Source organism: Petromyzon marinus, chromosome 31 (assembly GCF_048934315.1).
Source record: "Petromyzon marinus isolate PM22_M1 ecotype Great Lakes invasive population chromosome 31, UKy_Petmar_22M1.pri1.0, whole genome shotgun sequence".
NCBI classification, from domain to species: Eukaryota; Metazoa; Chordata; class Hyperoartia; order Petromyzontiformes; family Petromyzontidae; genus Petromyzon; species Petromyzon marinus.
In genome coordinates, this window is record NC_133697.1 from 6,730,289 (window position 1) to 6,747,256 (window position 16,968).

At 51.8% G+C, this 16,968-nt stretch overlaps 1 long non-coding RNA gene across 2 annotated transcripts in view; it reads right to left on the bottom strand.

The window, feature by feature from the left end:
• The window catches only part of LOC116947727 (uncharacterized), a 59,756-nt gene that overhangs the window by 21,610 nt on the left and 21,178 nt on the right, over positions 1-16,968 (bottom strand). The window contains exons 2-3 of one of the 2 annotated variants that reach the window (XR_004403720.2): positions 13,113-13,233; positions 3,413-10,716 (exon numbers count right to left, since the gene is read on the bottom strand). This is a non-coding gene — a long non-coding RNA (uncharacterized LOC116947727). Of the gene's footprint in view, positions 1-3,412; positions 10,717-13,112; positions 13,234-16,968 lie in introns of those variants that run through there. The other variant, XR_012945722.1, reaches the window with a different exon arrangement.

The window sequence follows — 16,968 nt, forward strand, 5'->3', positions numbered from 1 at the left end:
ACCCCATTCCAACCTAAGGTGGCCTGGTCTCAGTTAGCTAATGAAAGTTCCAAGCGAGAATTTCATCATCGCTTGCGGCTGGGTTTGGCATCGTCCTCCACTCCTCCTGATGTCGAGGGTAAATGGGCGAGGTTTAGGACTGTGACTCATGTAGCTGCAATGGCTGCTTTGGGTACGCGGTCCACACCTCCCCAGAGACCCTGGCTGACAGAGGAGGTGTTCAGGATGGTTGAGAAAAAGCGACAGGTCCACTCTAATCGTCTACAGAATCCCACGTCAGAGGATGAGGAGACTTACCGCAGCCTTCGCTCGGAGGTTCGAAGAGCCGTGAGGCGCTGCAAGGAAGGGTGGTGGTCGCGGGTTGCTGAGGAGATGGAGTCTGCCTCAGTGGCCCGCGATCACAATCCCTATTTAACTTAATCAAAAAAGTAACCTGCAGCGCCACACCTATTACCATCATCAGGGGAAAATACGGTGATCCAATCTCCAAACCCCCAGGAGCAGGTTTGCAGATTTGCTGAGCATTTCTGTGAGGTCCTGGGGGAGGGGAAATCCCTCAGCCAGGAAAACATCGTGCCACAAAGTGGGGATGACCCTGCTGAGGCTGCGGTGCCTCACATTTTGGAGGAAGAAGTCACCCCCTGTGAGTGACTGGCTGAGGTGCCATCTGTTGAGGAAGTACTGAAGACGATCCGGAGTCTGAGACCAGGAAAGGCACCGGGCAGAGATGATCTCCCAAGCGAAATGCTAAAGGAGGGTGGCGTTTGTGCACAGATTGCCCTACATGACATCATAGCAACAGTCTGGACCACTGGACGGGTTCCGCAGGATTGGAAGGATGCCCTGGTGGTTCCCCTTTTTAAGAAGGGGGACCGCACAGACTGTAACAACTACAGGGGCATCTCACTCCTCAGTGTGCAGGGAAAGGTCCTGGCAAGGATTAGTCAACATTGCCTTGCTAGGCACGCTGAGGAGAGGCTTGCAGAGCCCCAATGCGGTTTCAGGAAAGGGCGGTCCTGCACACATGCCATATTTTCTGTCCGTCTGCTACAGCAGAAGTGTAGGGAATTCCAACAAGACCTACATCTCTGCTTTATTGACCTGGTCAAGGCCTATGATACCAACAGTAGGCCTGGGCTCTGGGTTGTTCTTCGTGCTTTCGGAGTCCCTGACCCTCTGCTCAAGATCATTAAGGACCTTCATGATGGTGAGCGGGCCCGGGTAAAACTACGTGGCCGGGAGTCAGAGCCATTCCCTGTACACCTTGGGGTGCGACAGGGATGTCCTCTGGCTCCCACATTATTTAACATCTATTTTGACCACGTAGTTCGTGAAGCCTTCAATAGCTGTACCGGGGGAATTTCCATTTGGTACAGATATAATGGGAGGCTGATCGATGCCCTGGTGCGGTCAAGGGATGGCTCCCTATTGCTCAACCACGTTATGTATGCCGATGATTTGGTAATAGCTGCTCATTCAGAGGAGGAGTTGGAGACGCTGCTGCTGAGACTGGAGCGTGCCACTAAGAGGTGGGGCCTTACCATTAGCCCCACCAAAACTAAGCACCTGCCTGGATATTTTGTACCATCGGACACTCCACCCCCACAACTCTCAATCGGTGATGGGGCAGTTGTGGAGAGAGTGGAGAGTTTCCCATACCTGGGCAGTGTGCTTATGACTGGCTCCAGTTTAACAGCAGAGGTCTCACTCCGAATCAGTCGAGCGGCAATATATTTTCATCAGCTGCGTAACGCTGTGTGGAAGCTACCTGGTCTGTCGCTCCGCACTAAGCTTCAGGTCTTCTCGGCCACGGTCATTCCCTCTCTTCTCTACGCTTGCGAAACGTTGACCCCCCTAATGGAACATCTTCGCCGGTTAGAAACATTTAGGCTGGCCTGCCTACGATACATCCTGGGTTTAACCAGACTGGATTGTGTGAGGAGCTCACAAATCCTTGAAAGATCTGGGCAAGGTCCCATCGGTGAGCTCCTCCGGCGGGGAAGGCTGCGATGGCTGGGTCATATAGCCCGCATGCTCAGCCACCGCATGCCGAAACAGCTTTTGTTCGGCCGTATTGTGGGGGCTAAGCGGGCGCGGCACGGGCTAGAGAAGAGATGGAGTGATGTGGTACAGGAGGACGTGGAGCTGAGTGGACTTGCCGATGACTGGTACCAGCGGTGTCAAGATCGGCCTCTGTGGAGGAGGCTCGTGATGGACGCTACTGGGCAGTTGGAGATAGTCGCCCTCCAACAACAACGGAGGGCGGAGGAGCGACGCTCACAACAACGAGCGGAGCGCCGGGTGGCTGAAGCACAGCGAGTTGGCACAGTAGGGGGCACAGGTGGTGCATCAGCCAGTCATCTCAGTCAGTCGACCCGTGGCACCTGGGTCTGCCCCGTGACCTCCTGCCAGCGGGCGTTGGACACTTCACGTGGCCTCAGGGTGCACATAGCCTGGCACAAGCGTCGTGGTGACGTCACTGCCACTTAGTGGCGAATGGCGGTTGTTGTTGTTGTGTACGTGTGTAAGTGTGTATGTGTAAGTGTGTGTGTATTTGTGTGTGCGTACCCGTGTGTGTATTTGTAAGTGTGTGTGTACGCGTGTAAGTGTGTGTGTATTTGTAAATGTGTGTGTTTGTGTATTCGTGTAAGTGTGTAATGTAAGTGCGTGTGTATTTGTGTGTGTATTTGTGTGTGCGTGTGTATATGTGTGTGTGTATTTGTAAGTGTGTATGTATTTATAAGTGCGTGTGTATTTGTGTGTGTACGCGTGTAAGTGTGTAATTGTGTGTGTGTATATTGTGTGTGCGTACACGTGTGTGTGTATTTGTGTGTATTTGTGTGTGTGTACGCGTGTGTGTGTGTATTTGTGTGTGTGCATGTATTTGTGTGTGTGTACGCGTGTGTGTGTGTATTTGTGTGTGTGCGTGTATTTGTGTGTGTGTACGCGTGTAAGTGTGTAATTGTGTGTATATTGTGTGTGTGTACGCGTGTAAGTGTGTGTATATTTGTAAGTGTGCGTGCGTGTGCGTGATCGCGATGGCGTTGTGCCCCCGTAGTTTTCACCGCAAGCCGTAAAACAGAAATTTCGAGTGGAATTACCGCTCCTATCGCCGCGATCAGAAAGCAAGGGACACACTCACTCCGCCTACCTGTGTCCAGTGTTTAAATATAAACACGCGTTTCCTCTGCCACCACCCCCTCTAACCCCCCACTCACGGTCCGTGCTGGGGGTTAGGTGAGAGCGGGGGGGGGGGGTGGTGGGAAGTTTGAGAGGTGGCTGGAGAGCGAGCCGTGGTTTGGCGACTCAACTAGTCCACCTGAGATCGGTTCCTCGTCAAGGCGAACAGCAGTGGCGAGCGATACCTGGACCGGTCCCGCGACCCCCCCCCTACCCCACCGGTGAAGTCTGTTCGGTCATAGAACCCTCACCCCCCCCCGTAACCCACCTCCATCCAGCAGTGGATTTACGAAGGGCTCAACATTATTCGTTGTTTTAGTCTCCCCACCTACTCGCCCTTGTCGACAAAAGCACGAGACGCTTGTTACTTTGGCTGTCATTCGCATGTTCAATCCACTGCTTGATGAGGGCTTCCCCCACGTCCTATGTGTCGGTGTGGGGGGGGGTTGACTTTACTTCACCACCCTAGTCAGGGTGCCACGGTGGCGAGATGTTAACTACCTCGCCTGGTATACAGGAGGTCGTTGATTCGATCGCCGACCCTGACACCTGCTGTATATTTGGAGGTTGCGGTGTCTCTCTCCTTGTGGTCGCGTGGATTCTTCTCCGCGTCCTTAGGGGTTTTCCCTCCACGTGTATAATTAACGTCACGCGTTTAGAGTGTTTGGTTGCTGTAAATATCCACGTGACAAGCCGACACTTTGTCGAGCTACCATTCTGTGGCCAGGTCGCTTCCGATAAAAAAAAACAGAGCTTATTTCGCTCATCGGGGCCTTACCTGGTAAAATCAAATAAAAAAAACAATGTTCAGTTTACAATAGTTTCAGTGCGTTGTTGATGAAGTGGAGGGGAAGCATAGTGCAGTACAACACCGGATTTTTACGTGTTTGCCTTGCTGCACTGGCCTCTTGTCGCTCGCAACGTAGCGGCCGCATCAGCCTGAAAGCAACCTGGCAGGGCGTGGTGGTCGCCCCTCCAAGCACTATCCAGGCTCACACCAACCGCTTACACTTCCAAGATCTTGCGACAACAAAAATTCGGGAGCTTTACTTGCACCTGTGCCGAACTCTTTTTTGTTGTTGTTGTTGTCGCTGGCGCCTCTTGATCCCACACGCTTGCAACTCCGTGCGTTTCAATTCGAGCGTGTCTATGTCACCGATGGGCGAAGACGTGGAGCACATTTGACAACTGTGCCTTGCTTTCTCCGGCACCTCCTGGGTACTGTTTGATTGTTTGATTGTGTTCGCGCGCGTGTTTCGTGTGCAACCGTGAAACACGCCCGGCCAGCGAGTGAGTTGTTTCATCTTCCGAAAGGACCCTGCTCTCTCTACTCGTTCTCTGCGGTGCTCACGTCCGTGTCTTTGTTCTGTTGCTGCTTCTGTGCTCACGCAGCACCGCGAATCTCCCGTGTAAGATTGCCCCCCCCCCCCCCCCCCCGGGGCGACTTTGCTAAACTGGACCATCATCCGTGTGAACAAATAAAATCAACGCAATTGTCAGAGTGACATTGATAGATAAAACAATGTGCGAGCAATGCCTGAATGCAGTGGTACAAAACAAGTCTGCGTGTGGTCGCACCCGCACAAAATGCCAATTTCACAATGAAATCTACCGAGAGCTGAATCGGTGGAATTATTTCTTCATTCACGGGTGCATTTTTAATGATTCCTTGTATTTAAAATAATCGGTTTGCGATGATTTGTCGTGTCCAGAACGAAGTCTCCCTCCCTCCTTTTTTTTAACGATCAGAAGAAACTGAAAGATGCTCGGTCTTTCGGCACTTTGCTTCGTTCATCATGTCGTCTTTTTTTGTCTTTTTTGTTTGCTTATGTGCCCCCTTTAAAAAATAAAATAAAATATATAACACGGTTTTCCCATGTAACGTAAAACCCATTGTGTGCTACTGTGTTCATAAATACCAGCAAAAAAAATTCAGCCTTAAAAACCCATCACCACCAGATCCCCTGCTTTCGTCACATGACACAAAGCGCCCTCGGTAGCCCAACGCGTCGAGAAATACGCGACACTCCCCGTCAACTGAGCGTACCGAAATTCCAGCCAAATTCTGGCAGAAATCAAGGCCTTGAAGATGCGGCAGTGGCTGGAGAAGCCGCTCCCGTCAATTGCGCATTTTCTGGCCCTATAGATGGCCAGTTTGGCGTTGTTCATGATAAAAGTTAATCAACCCCTCTATATCCTTGGTACCCTCGTTCCCCCTATATACAAAAATAAGAATTGTGGGTGAGAAATGAAGATTGAATTTCAGTAGAATATTGCGTGACAGCTTATAGAGTGAGTCTAGGCTTTTGCTGTGTACGTATTGATGCGCCACTGTTTCGAGCTCACCAACAGAATCCGCATTCAGGATTTGTGTCTGTGAAAAGTGCCAGAAATGTGTTCGTGGTCACAGTCCCATGGGCAATGCTCCAGCTAAGATCACCGTGGCACTTGTACGATGGATGTGAGTAAAACAGCTCCCAATGAGGCCTCACGCGATCACTGCAGAGCATCGTTTCCCTCCAAGCATAGCCTTTGCGTGACGTTATTATTTGTTGGTGGTGGAAATCGACCATTTGGGCGTACAGCTTTTTCCGGTCTACACCTGAGAAGCACCCCTCCTCCTGGTCAATCCCCGAGGTGTGCCCCCCGTGCTGCTGTGAAGAAGAGAGTTGAGTGTGCTCCCGTGCTGGGGCGACATTCAGTGTTGGTGGAACTGGGCCACCGCCGGCTGACTCGTCACCAGCACTCACAGCAGGAGCGCTCCCCGCTGCTGTTGAGAAGGACCTTCGTACCTCATTGACGAGTTTTGCGGCGAGTCCGAGTACATTTTGGTCATCGCAGTTATCTCGGCAGGGAGAAGCCACTGCCCCTCCGTGCCCGGTTTCACCAAATCGCCCACCCTCGTGAGACGTGCGTCCACCACGGGTTTCTCCATGGCAGGGCCCACACGAGAGGGTAGTGCCATGTTGGGGTTTCGTAACAGCGGCTCGTGAGCGAATTCTGATGCTGACTGGGGTGTATTCAGTCGGGCGGTGACAAGGAAACCTCATGTATCTAGGATACTCCTGTAGAAGTGGGGAATCTGTGCGAGTGGAATATCTTTAATGTCCATAAAGAAGAGCTGCTTGCTGCACTGAAGGCCCCCGAGGTTATTCAGAAAAAAAGATGCTGTGGAACACCACGTGGGTGATGGAACCGTGTAGAGAAACCTCTGTACGGCTTGTAGACGAAAAGTAGAGAGCTGGCTCCGTACACACACCAGACCGTGGCCGCCCTCCCGCAGTGGTAAGGCCAAGATACCAGCAGTCGCACGGTGCTTCCTCTGCGACCAGAAGAAGGCAGCTACCAGTCTCTCACGTTTTGCTATGAGGTATGCGGGTGGAGTGAAGGAAAAAAAAAGTGGTGCCACGAGGTGGATGCAACCAACTGGTTCACCACCAGGGTTTTCCCTCTAAACGTGAGAGACTTGCGCAGGCGCCCCCACGGCTCCAGTCGTTTCCTCACCTTCTCTTCCAGGAAATCCCAATTTTCCTGCAGTGGTTTTTCTCCAGGCCCCAGGAGCACGCCGAGATGGTGCAGACGCTCTTGGCTCCACGTTATTGTTTTGGCCAACTCAGGGAACTGGGCTTCGTCCCACTTCCCAACAAGCAGCCCTCTGCACTTCTCCCAGTTCATCCTGGAGGAGGACGCACGGGAGTAAGCCTCTTGGCACTCGTGAAGCCGTTCGATGTCATTCAAACTTAGTAAAAAGAGGAGGATGTCATCGGCATATTCTGTGAGGGTCACTCTCATACTGGGCTCCTTTAGAATCAATCCGGTGAGTCGGCGTCGGAGTAGATGCAGAAAAGGCTCCACGACGAGGGTGTAGGGCTGTCCTGACATAGGACAGCCTTACCTGATACCTCTTCTGAAATCTATAGGAGCAATTAGTCCACCATTAACTTTAACCAGACACTGGGCCATGTTGTACAGCAGACTAATCAATACATTGAAGCTGGTCCCAAAACCAAAAGCTTTCAGAGCGTCAAGAAGATACTGGTGATCGACCCTGTCAAAGGCTTTCTCTTGATCAAGGGAGAGAAAGGCAAGTGGAAAGTTCAAATGCTCGGACAGACTGATCAAATCTCTGACCAGGAAAATCCCATCATCGATGGTCGTCCCTGGAACAGTGTATGCCTGATCATCGGCAATAACCTTAGCCAACACCCTCTTAAGCCTTGCAGATGCAGCTTTCGCGATAATGTTATAGTCTGTGCTCAGCACTGAGACTGGACGCCAATTTTTAAGGTGTCTGAGGTCGCCCTTTTTCGGAATCAGTGTGAGCACGGCTCTCCTCCAGGACTGAGGCATCATGTTGGTTTCCACTGCTTCATCCAGCACGGCTTTGTAGTCTTTACGTATGGAGTGCCAAAAATGGTGATACAACTCCCCCGTCAGCCCATCAATCCCTGGGGATTTGTTCCCGGCCAGGGCACTCACTGCCATGTCCAAGTCGCTTTGTTCGACTTCTTCTTCTAGAAGGTCACTGTCTTCTTCACTCAAAGTAGGCAGGTCCTTCCAGATTTCATTCTGGGCCACTGTGGATATATGCTCTGGAGAGAAGAGATTTCCATAGTACTGTGCTATTGTTTGTAGCTATCTGATTATTGTTGGAAACAAGGACCCCCTTGTCATCAAATAAATGCTCCATGGCTTTGCGTCTACCATTCTGCTTCCCTAATGAGAAAGTGTCGAGCTTGAGTCCATATCGAGGGTATCTTTAAAACGAGAGCGTACAAAAGCCCCTTTTGCCTTTTCTTTCTGCAACCCTTTTAGACATTCTAGGGTCTCCACATACTCCTGCAGTAGGGCCTGGATCGTCCCCAATCTTCCGCCTTTGCTCTATAATATGGACCCTGTTCTCCAGCTCACAAATGTATCGGTCAATATTTGTTGTGTTTCCCCAGGCGTACAACTGACACAGTTTTTTTATGTGTACTTTCCCTATGTCCCACCATTGTGCTAAGCTATTAAACGATCTTTCTTTCCCTGCCACTCCACCCGGAAGACCCCAAAAAGACCAGTGAAGGTGGTGTCTTGCAAAAGGGCATTATTCAAATGCCAGTATGCCGATCCCCTTGGGACCCCTCGTATTTTCATTTCAAGTAGTATTAGGCGATGATCTGCCAGTGGTGCTGCCTGAATACTGGACGACACCACTATTTTCAAGATCTTTTGAGATGTAAAACCGGTCAATCCTTGACTGTGACAGTGTTCTGTCAGCTCGGATTCTCGTAAAGGTGAAACTTCGCTGTTTTGGATGTTGCGTCCGCCACACATCTACAAGCCTGTAAGTGCGGAGCACGTGCCGCAAGGTATTGAGGACACCGCTTTTGCACTGCTCAGTGGCAGTGCGGTCGAGGACATCGAGTGTACAGTTAAAATCTCCTCTCAAAATCTGACACTCGTCATTTGGGATGTTTTTGAGATGGTCCTGTAACTCATTGAAACAATTCAGTTTTTCCGCATCATTGATGGGGGTATGAATGTTTATGAGGTGGACAGAAATGTCATTAAGTTTGATCGTTATGTCGAGGGCTCTTTCCGGTACTACCTCAACCTGGTTAACTATAGTGGGTGTAAACCCTGGTGCAATTAATGTTGCTACTCCTGAAGAATAATGAGTAAGGTGACTGAAAAATCAATCACCTTTCCATTCTGTTTCCCATTCATCCTCCTCGCCGGTTGTAAGATGCATCTCCTGCACAAAGAGCACCGAGGCTTTGTGTTCTTTTGCGAGAGAACGCACAAAGTGTATCTTGAGTAGACCTCTACACCCATTTATATTAATTGCAGCTATCCGCAGCATTAAGTGTCAGTGGAGTTGTCGCCAGGTGTATTTTCTTTCCACGTAGTTATTTGGCTCAGGAAATACCTGATCCTCTCCCTTTCCTTCCCAGATGACGACTTTCCCTGTCTCTTGAAGTCCTGTTCAACATGGAGTAGGGAGGCTATAATTGCCTCCACATTTCGCCACCTTGTCAGAGCTGCAGTCACTCGTTCTTCTGAGCCATGCACTTAATCTAAAAAGGTCCACAGCTCTGACTGTGATAATATTGGTGCCCCTTCAGTCAGCTCAGCAGATGTCAGGTTCATCCCACTTCCTGTGCTGAGGGTTTCTTCCAACTCCTCTTCTTGGCTTCCCCCCTCAGCCCCCAGGCTTTGAGGATTTTCAGTCATCGTGGTATCCTCCGTCATTGCTTTATTGGGTGATGCCGCTTGCCCCTCCACTGATGGCCCTCCATCGTCCTCGTCCTGGTCACCCCCCGTAGTTTGGTCAGTTGGGTCCTGTTTGGGCTCCTCCGTGCTCTTGGCCGCTCGCGTTTCCTGGGAGCCCTCGGCCGCATCACTTGTCTCTTTCACCACTGCACAGATTGCGTTTTCCGCCGCTTCTATTTCAGGCTCCAGATTTACTTCAGGCGTCCTGCGCTTAAGCTTGGTTCCTGCAGGGGGCTTCTTCCCTGTGCGTGTCCCACCTCTAGGGGCATCTGGGATGGTGAAGACCCCGTGCTTGCCACCAGTGCTCTCCGAATCTCCCCCAGGCGTTGGTGCGATGTCCGACTCCAACTCTGGGAGATCTTTAAAGGGATTGACCTCATCCCCACTTGACTCTGGAGACAACGAAGCCGAATCCTCCATAAATTTCCCCTTCAGAGGTTAGGCTGTCAATGATGGCTGGGTGGCTGGCTGAGCCTCAGTCTCCATGGGTGTAGCTGGTGTTGGAGCGGGGTCTACCGCCATCTCGGGTGATATCCGTAGGGAGGGACCCTCTCCTGAGTCACTTGTTGGGTGTGCTTCTTTAGCGCACTTTTCCACCCTTGCCTCGCTGTTGGATTGGGCATTTGCTGTTTTTGGGCAGTGTTTTTTTAATATGCCCCTCTGCTTTGCATAGGTTGCATTTTAGCACGTCCCTGCAGTAAAACAGCCTATGGGCCCTTCCTCCATGCATGACCACAAAGGAGCCCTCCTCAAGCTGCCCATTGGGCACCAGCATGTAGACCTGTCTTCTAAAAGACAAGACATGCCGCAAGGCAGGATTTTTGAGGCCCAAAGGCACACGCTGTAGGTTGGAAATCAGCGTGCCCAACTTAGCCAGGTTATCTTGGATGTCTTTATCGGTAATGTAGTGGGGGACGTTGGTTACGATCACACGTACCGATGGCGATGACAGTGGCTCCAAAGTGAAGTGCCAATTGTCAACCGTCAGCCCCTTCTCCATGGCGGCGTTTGCCACCTTTTCGGACTCCATGAAGAAAACCAACCCTTCCGCTCACCTTGGAGGCGTACTTTATCGAGCCTCCAGGCGCGATGGCGCCCAGCGCTTCCACGTAGACTTCGAGCGGGACATCGGTGGAAGCCGGGCAGCGGATCCCAGCCTCCAGCTGCTGCTGCTGCTACGGGCGCCTTGCAGGCCCCAGAGACCGGCCTTGCGTAGGCGCGGTAGCTTTTGCGTACGTTGTTGCGAGTGGGGTGGACATTGTTGGTGAAAAGAAATCCCTAAAATAGAGTGAGAAAAATACAGTTTTAGAGGTAAGGCCAGGAGCTTTGGGTGAAACACGTCTCTCTCCCTCCCTCCCTCGCTCTGACCGCCTCCCTCTTTCCAGTCGGTGGTCAGAAAATAATTATGACCGCAACGTTTGTGTCGCAATTCACCACAATTACATAACCACTCCCCACACCTAGGGGAAGGGGTGAGGGGGCGAGGGGGTGGATGGTGGGGGGCGGGGGGAGTTGCTCATGGTCAGCATTGAACTCATGCCGAGCCAAGGGAAGGTGGCCGGGTTTCTTGTTGTTGTGAATTATAACCTAAACATGTTAAAGGCGCAGCCCTGCAATTGCTCTCTCAACGCCGCTGCTGGCGAAGAGGGGTCTCCTCCACGAACGACATCGCTGTAGTCATTTGCTTCGGCGTCCTCTGTACAACGTGTACAAAGACAAAGATTCCCACCCTCGCCGTTATAGCCCGCACAGACTGGCGGTGCAAGTGCTGTTAGCGAGTACCTTGTTGGGCCTGGCACGGCACACGTAGGCGGTGCAAGGCCAACACCACGCCCGGTCGCCTTTGTCTCCCCAATGCTGATGTTTACACACCGCACCAGGTACTCATTTCAGGTTGAGTCGATATAGAGGGAGGCCCAGGAACCGGTTCAAGATATTCGCCACCGTTATTGATTGCGAGCGGGAAATCGAACTCGGGTGGGAGCCCGAGTTCATAGCGCAGGGCGCTTACCGCCGTTCAAACGCGCACGTACAGCGTCACACCACAATCATCATAATCATCATCATCAGGCGCGGGTAGCGTGTTACCGGCGTTGTATTTGAACGAGGACTGGTTAGCACGGTTAGAGGTGTATACCGTGGGCAGTGTGGACATCTGTAATGTCGCACACCATGCCTTAGACTGTTGCCGATCAAGACGATATAACCAACTATAGCATATATTCACAATTTAATTCACATTCGTCAATAACACTGTGGCCTTGAATCTGAAATATAGATGCGTGCTATGAAGAAGGGCTATTGCCCATGACGTCGCCTATGATACGTTTCATTCGAAGGCCATTGCAATGCCACAAGGTGTTATTGACGAACGTGTTGGGTGGTATTGTTGGAGGTTGTACTGGACATCTGTGAAAAAGAGCATTATAGATCCCTCCAGTATAAATTCAGATTTTGAGAAAGATACTGATTTTGCACGACTGCCAACGCAGCAGCCATCAACATTATATTTCGCTTACATATAACAGATATATATTTGAATCACCGTTTCTGATAAGGCCAGTCGCGATGGGCCGCAACGGGGAACTAATGCGACGTAGCAAATGGAACGAGCGATGGCTGTGACTGATCTTTGGCCGTAAAAAAAAAAATATTGCGGCTTTGATCCTCGCCAGACCATGAGATATGGCGGGCACATGTGTCGGCTACTGTGGCACAGCGGTGGGGGGGGTTAGGGTCGGGGTCGAGGTCGAGGTTGGGCACACGGCTCATCCCAGTCCCTGAGAATGCACGTGTGCGTTCGTGTGCACGCGCGCGCGCGTATGTGTGTGTGTGTGAGTATGGGGAGACACTGGAGAGACAAAGGCGGCCGGGCGTGGTGCTGGACACCGACCCCCTCGTGTGCCGTGTCGGTCTTCATAGGTGCTCGCTAGCAGTCCTTGCATCCAAAAATCTGTTTTGGCTCTACGGGGGATATTTGTTTTTTTGTCTTTGTATTTCTGCACACGTGTGTGTAGGGGTGGCGTTTTCGTGTTTGTTTACACGTAGGCTTTCGCGTAAGTGACATATATGGCGTACACCCTTATCCACCATGTACAGCCAGTTAATAAAGGGTTGCTGTGTACATGTACTTGAAAGGAATCATTTATCTCCCTCCCCACCCCGCACCCCCCAACAATGAAAATAATCGGGAATAATATTTTGGAAACGGTCAAAAAAATATTGTCAAGACAATCCACTTCTAGCGCAGTCACAGGCCTACTGTCAACAAGGCCACCACCACCAACACCACCACCAAGGCCACCACCACTAACAACACCACTCCCAACACCACCACCACCACCAAGACCACCAACACATCACTAAAACCACTGTCACCATCACCAAAACCACCACCAAGACCATCACCACCAATATCACAAACACAACATCGAACACCACCAACATCACTACCACCACAAAGACCACCACGACCATCACCACCCCCAATACCATCAAGAACAATACCACGATTACCGTTACCACCACCACCACCACCACCGCCACCACCACCGCCACCACCACCGCCACCACCACCACATTGACCATGCTAACACCAGCACTGCCACCAGCCCCACAAAACACTTTACAAGGCCGGGCCCCCTGTCCCTGATGAGTATGCTTCACAGGATCACCTTTAACCCAGCTCATCTTTGACCTCTGCGTGGGTGCTCCCTGCCACGCCGATTATCCCGATATTGTATGCTCCCCGGAGTCCGAATCTCCCTCGGCTGTGGTGAAAGGACTCCAGCCCACCTGACGCACACACACGCACACAAAGACAAAGACCCCTCGTGTATCCTCCACAGGTTGTTGGGGCAAGTGCTGTTAGCGAGCACCTATGAAAGCCAGTACAGCACACGAGGTGGTGCGTGGCCAGCACCACGCCCGAACGCCTTTGTCTCCCCTGTATCGATTTTACACATAGCACCGGCTACTAATGATTGAGGCTGAGTCGACCTAGGGGAGGCCCAGAACCGGTTCAGATAATCGTCACTAGCGTTAGCCGTGAGGGGGAATCGAACTCGGGTCGCCGACCATAACCTTCGGGGCTGGATGGCGAAACTCAATATTTATTGTTTACATTCGTGGTTTTTTGGTTTTTTATTATTATTACGTATTATTTTTATTCACTTAATTTTTCATTATTTATTTTTCTTCTATCGACGTGACTTTACCGAAATAACCAAATAATATTTAGTGTTTCTTCTCAGAGCTGAATTTTTGAAGGCAAAGTTCAGTAGCAATTTTTTTTTAAATAACCGCACCTCCGATTAGCACGGTTGGCTACGTACGGTGCGAATGAAGTTCAAAATATCTACGAGACAAATATCCCCCGAATAGCCTTAACAAACTGTAGGGGCAAGTGCTGTTAGCGAGAACCAATGAGGGTCGGCACGGTACACGAGTGGTTGGGTGGCCAGCACCACGCCCGACCGCCTTTGTCTTCCCAGTGGCGATGTTTATACATTCTACCAGGTTTCTCATTTGAGGCTGAGTCTACCTAGGGGAGAAGGCCCAGGACAGGTTCAGGTAATATAATCGTCACCGTTGCTGGCCGTGAGCGGGAATCGAACCTGGGTCGCCGGGGTTCATAGCGCAGCGCACCAACCCATCCCAACACACAAACACACGTACACATGCGCGTACAAAGACAACGATCCCCCGTGTAGCCTTAACAGACTGTTGGGGCAAGTGCTGTTAGCGAGCACCTACGAAGGCCAATACGGCACACGAGGGGGTGGGTGGCCAGCACAACGCCCGGCCGCCTTTGTCTCCCTAGTGGCGATGTTTACAAACCGCACCAGGTACTCATTTGAGGCTGAGTCTACCTAGGGGAGGGCAATGACCAGTTCAATCAATCGTCACATACACACGTACACATGCACGTACATACACACACACACACGCGAGCAAGGCTACCGAAGAGGGAACTCACCACTGTCAAGCACAATCCCCCCGCTTCTCCCCCCGCACAACCCAAGCAGCATCTTCCAACATCTCCGTAACGGGGGGGGGAGGAGGAGGAGATGCAATCATCATCCTCATCATCGTCATCACGGAGCTCTGCACACTGGTGGTGAGGAGGGAGGTGGGATGGTGAGGAGGAAATGGTGGAGAGGAGCAAGTAGTGGTAATGAGGGAGTGGTGGTGAGGAGGGAGGTGGGGTGGTGAGGAGAGAGGGGGTGGTGAAGAAGGAGGTGAGGTGGTGAGGAGGGAGGGGGTGGTGATTATGGAGGTGGGGTGGTGAGGAGGGAATGGTGTTGAGGAGGAAGCAGTGGTGAGGAGGGAGTGGTGGTGAGGAGGAAGGTGGCGTGGTGAGGGTGCAGTGGTGGGGGAGGGGAACCATTCGTTGGAGGTTACTTAAGGAGAGAGGCTGGAGGGGGGTGCGAGGGGGTGACCCAGTGAATGGATGTAGCGGGTGGTGGTCGCGGGTGGCTTTGGAAGATGAAACTAGAAAGTGGAACAAATTCCATCAAAGGCGCGAAGCACTGAGCTCCGGAGAGATCACAGACAGAATGTACCTTGTGTGTGCGTGTGTGTGTAATTAGACTAGCGCACGGGCGGGAGCGGTGGCGCAGTGGTTAGCGCACTGCGTTGTACGATGAACCCAGAGACCTAACATCAGTAGCGAGTGCTATCTGAACCGGTTTCTGCCCCCCCCCGCTCCTCCCCCCCCCCTCCAGGGCCCCTGCTCACTTCAACAACAATTATCACCGATTATTTGCCACGAAGAAGAGTCATCTCCCGAAACGTCGCCTATTAAATACAAACAATGAGTTGAATATTACCTCTTTCGGCCCACCTCCCTCGTGTTCTTTCCGAACGTGCTGAGTGTTACATGTCTGGTCATCCAGATGGTGAAGTATGGTCAAACAAGCCCCCTCCCTCTCCGCCCAGCCGACCGCACGGACCATTTGAAATGAACCCTGTTGATGAACCTCTACAAAGTTAAACAGCAATTGCGTACCGCCGTGTAAAAGTGTAGCGGTTAGCGCCCTGCGCTACGAACCCGGCGATCCAAGTACGATTCCCGCTCACGGCCAACACCGGTTGACGATTATCTTGACCTACGAGTACCTCGTGCGGTGCGTAAACATCACCCCACCGGGGAGACAAAGGCGGCCGGGCGTGGTGCTGGCCGCGGATCCCCTCGTGCGAGCGAATGCGTGGCCAGCACTTCGCAAAACAGAATCCTGCCCCAAAATTACGCGAAGGCTATGCGGGGGATCTTTGTCCCGTGAAGGTAAAAGCGCTCAACCTGCAATTGCTTTGCTCGCAGTCACTGTTGGTGGACGCGCCTCAAGGGCGTTTGGTGTCCTGTTGGACGACGCGTGAACGTCTTCTAACGTCTCCAAGACAAGCGAAAGACGAAAACAATTATATACCCCCCCCCCCTCCTCGACTCGCAGAGTTCGGGGTGGTTGCGTGATTATTTATTTATCTACTCGTTACACATTTATTTTGAATAGCAGAGCGAGAGGGGATCTCTCTCTGTCTCTCTCTCCCTCCCCTCCCACCCTCTCTCTCTCTCCCTCTCCCTGTGCCTAAACAACATCTGCTGCACAGTCAGCCGCCCTGCGAAGCAACCACAATGACTTATTCAATCCACTCGCGCAACTCCTCACAAATCCCAAACGCCACGTGCACGGCCCACCACCATCCCCCACCTCCCCCCCCCCCCCCCACGTGCGTACCTCCGCTGCTGGATGAAGGCCCTCCATCTTCAACGCCATACTTCACCGCGTGGGTCGGTGAAGAAATTGCGGGCGAGGGCGCAAATTTGAATGAGTTCGGAATTTTTTATTTCTCAAAGTACAACTTTTTTTTGGTTTGTTTTATATATTTCCGTAACGCGCAACCGAATTTGCTTCGGCCGTGGCTAATACTGTTGAAGTTTAATAATGGGGATAAATATTGTTTTTTTCTCGTCCGCTCAGTAAAATTAAACGGACACGTGTATTTATTAATGTCCCCAACCACAGATCCGAATGGGAGGAGCGGTGGCGCAGTGGTTACCGCAACACGTTTACGTGAACCCAGTTAACCCTTGGGGGAGTTCACGGTCCGGCCACCGCTGACGATCCCTCAGCAGCGGAGAGTGGCGTCAGAATCCGTTCCGGACTCCCATCTCCACTGCGCACTGACAGGCGTGGTGAAGTATGGTCCGACAAACCCCCGTATGGGATGGGGGTGGGGTGCTTGGTCTTTATCCAGCAGTTGATTGACAAAGGCCCGTAAAATATAATACTGATTGTATTATTATAATTTAATCAGCCGCGCACAATAGGGTCGTGTTTGCGTGTGGAGTGGGCGGTTCGGGGGAGTGCTGTGCGTGGGGTGCGGTAGTGCAGCAGTCACCGCACAGTCCTTTCGAACACGGCGACCCGAGTTCGATTCTCGCACACGGCCAACATCGGTGACGGATATGTATGTACAACACATCGGCCACTGGGGAGACAAAGGCGGCCGGTCGGCCGGCACGGACGT